The sequence below is a fragment of the Papaver somniferum genome, chromosome 2 (assembly GCF_003573695.1).
Source record: "Papaver somniferum cultivar HN1 chromosome 2, ASM357369v1, whole genome shotgun sequence".
Lineage (NCBI taxonomy): Eukaryota > Viridiplantae > Streptophyta > Magnoliopsida > Ranunculales > Papaveraceae > Papaver > Papaver somniferum.
The window spans coordinates 32411718-32415422 of record NC_039359.1 but is presented as its reverse complement, the minus strand read 5'-3'; positions in this window follow the sequence as shown (position 1 = coordinate 32415422).

Genomic DNA, 3705 nt, shown 5'->3' with positions numbered 1-3705 from the left:
CGGAGAAAATTGACTTATGACGAAGAATGAGAAGATAATGTGTTCATTGTGCAAGATCATGATGACTTTAGCCAGTACTTACCAGCATTTATTAGTAAAATCATTCCCTTCAAAATATTACTAGGGTACGAAATGTTCTCTATTAATCTTCTAATATGGTTTTCTGGGGAGAGAAAATCTTAGCTAAACCTCATTATAAATGTTTAATCCTTCTACTCTAGCTACGTTTTCATTAAGTTTTAGTTTTTTGGTGTGTTGGCGCTTGATATTTTTCATGAGCTAAGCGGGTGTATTTGATTTTGGTGTATGTCTTTTAAGGCTCAAATTTATGGCTCTTGCTCTTTTTTTTTTCTTTTTTGTTGAGAAATTTCTCTCTTTGAGCAAGTCCTTGTGGACCTGTGGTCTTTGTCGTGGTATCGACTCATCAGATAAAAGAACACCACTAAAAAGATAAGTTGTATTAGTTTGGATGAGTCAGTTTGGGAACAACATGTTAAGAGTAATTACAGATTGTATTTAACACGGTTTTGCAGACCTATTAGGCTTATCATAAAATCTTTACAGCATGCGGCTATACCCACGGGACGTATATCAATGGCGTAGTAAATGGGTCGATCATTCACCGCGGGAGAAGCCGCATGACATCAAAATAAAAATGCATCGGAATGGGGCTAGGTGAAACCGAGCCATACCAAATCAAAAATCCTAAGATAAAAAATGCATCGGAACAGGGGAGGTGGAGCCGAGCCACACCAAATAAAAAAATCCAAAGCAACGGGGCAAGGAAAAACCTACCCAGACCAAATCAAAAATGCATCGCGACAGGGAAGGTGTAAGCCGCGCGATACCAAATCAAAAATTCATCAGCACGAGGCTAGGCGAAGCCGAGCCACACCAAATTATAAATTTTAAGCGATGGGGTGAGGCGAAGCCGAGCTATACCAATTTAAAAATGCATTGCTATAGGGATAGTCCGGAGCCGCGAGACATTCAATCAAAAATGTAACAGGACGAGGCGAGGCGAAACCAAGCCACACCAAATCAAAAATCCTAAACGACTGGAAGAGGCGAGTCCCCGTGATATCAAATTAAAAAATGCACGACAGGGCGAGGCGAAGCCACATCACAACAAACCAAAAATATTGTTAAAAAACATGATGGCGGATGGTTTCCGAGTCTGCCCGAGCCACACCAAATAAAATCGGGAGGGGGTGAGGCGAGGCGAGGCGAAATGAAGTCGAGCTTTACCAAATCAAATCGGGACGAGACGAGGCTAAGCCATTCCTAATTAAAAAGGATCCCTACAGGAGGGGCAAAGCTGTGCAACACCAAACCAAAAATTCATCGGGATGGGTGAGGCAAGGCAAATCCGAAGCCGAGCCACACCTAATCAAAAATGTATCGTGATGGGGCAGGACGAAATCCCACGACACCTTATAAAAAGTATGGATAAAAGGACAAAAATGCCCGAGTGTAGCACGGGCACAAAATCTAGTTCAAGTTAAAAACGCCAAATGATAAAACGTCAGACGCCAATTTGGCATCCTATCTATCAACCGTTAGATCGCCGATAAAATTATGAATATTATCTTGATGTTTAAATTTCTATGAAATAAAATATTTCATAGACGCCAAACCATTTGGTGTTTTTGAACTTTTTGAGACGCCAACCCGTTTGGCGTCTCAGTGGTTGATTCCATGTCACAGTCAACAACTGATGAATGCAATCTATAAAACCCCGTTTTGTCCACGGTTTTCAACTGTGAATATGGGGTTTTGATCTCCACTGGACTAAGCCTTAGTGGAAAATATCTTTACAAATATAATGCCCTCCATGGTGTTAATGCATCTAATGGATCTTGGGATTGGGGAGGCATTATGGAAGGCCTAGTTTATGTCAGTAAATACAGTTGTTGGGTAGTTGCAACTGGAGAGAGCGTTAACATTTGGAAAGATAGAAGGATTCTTATATTAGAGGGTTTAGTTGATGCTACTTTCGGGTCAGCTTTTATGTGTATTATAGATCAACTTATAGATAAGGAGAACAGGACTTGGAAGCTAGAAGTGTTAGAGGCTTTATCTGATGGTGACACTACTACTGAAATCAAGAAAATTAGGCTGCCTAGTAGTGGTAAAGACACCCTTAGATGGCTTCCAGAGAATAATGGTAATTTTTCAGGTAAATCAGCTTATAAGGTTATTCATATTGAGTATCAAAATCAGAATGGTATACCCAATAATACTGACACTATGAACTGGGAAAAAAAAATGGAAACAAAATATCCCCCCTAGGATCATGCACTTCTTATGGAAATGTATTAATAAGTGTCTTCCTGTTGGCGAAAGGTTTGCAAACTTCTCAAGAATAATACTTTATGTCCTTTTTGTAAATCTTTTGTTGAAACATTGCATCACTTGTTATTTGAATGCAGGATAGCTAAAGAGGTTTGGAACAATTATGACAGTAACTTAGCATCTTCAGTAGATAACTGTGATTTTGATAACTGGATTGTTAATGCTTATGCAACTACTAGTAATGTTAATGTACAGAATATATTACAGGGTCAAGGATTAGCAGGTGTGATTTTATGGCATTTGTGGAAGGCTAGATGTAGCCTAGTCTTTGAAAATGTTCAACCTAATGGAGGGAGTATAGTTAATTCTATAAAAAGATATTATAATGAGTGGAAATCATCATCTGTTGTTGTTCCTCATGTTATTAGAGATAGGCAACCAATTTAATGGAAGCCACCTGAGGAGGATGTTTTAAAAATTAAATTTGATGCTGCATTTGTAAAAAACTGGTTCGGCAGGTCCGGGTCTAATCATTAGAGATTTTTCAGCAGCACAACATGGACTTAAGTCATGGACAACAATAACATTGATACCTGAAGGAGCTGAAGCTGATGCAGCTCTTATAGCAGTAAAATGGGAAACCGACCTGGGATTAAGAAGAATACATCTAGAACGAGATTGTAGCTGTGTGACTAGAGCAATAAATGAAGACGGATCTGCAGTCAAGTGGACTACTAACTCTTGGTTTGAAGATATCATTGCTATATTAAGATCTGCTTTTGATTTATGGAAATGTTCTTATGAACCAAGGGATGTTAATAATGCAGCTCATAAGCTTGCAAAAGATGCACTTTCTAATTTCAGTAGGGATGGCTGGTTTAATGAGATTCCCAGTTGGATGACTGATGTTCTCCATTAGGATCAGAACAATTTTGTTCAATTGATTCTTAAGTAATAAATCATTTTTCTTATTAAATAAAAAAAACAAATTTGAATTTAATGATAATGTCAAAAAAAAAAAAAGAAAAAAAAAAAGTTTTCAAACATGAATCATTTTGTCACGATTTTATAGCCATATATGTGGATCATTCTGATTAAAGTTTTGCTTTTTTTTTAACTGGAAATAGGGTTGTCAATATGGTTTCGAAATCCGATAGCCGTTTCTGAGAATCCGGAATCTTATAAGATATTTTTTGTAGTTATCGGATATCGGAAATGAAAAAATTAACTAAATTATTTGGCTTATTTTTACGGAAACTAGCTCAGTCAGTTTTCGTTATGATAACATCCGATATCCGAAATCCATTATACCCTTTAGAAATAGGATATGACCCGTGCCGTAACGGCACAGATGCTTTGATAAATCTAGACCTTGAATCAAACGGCGTATCACAAAATATGGTTACCCAA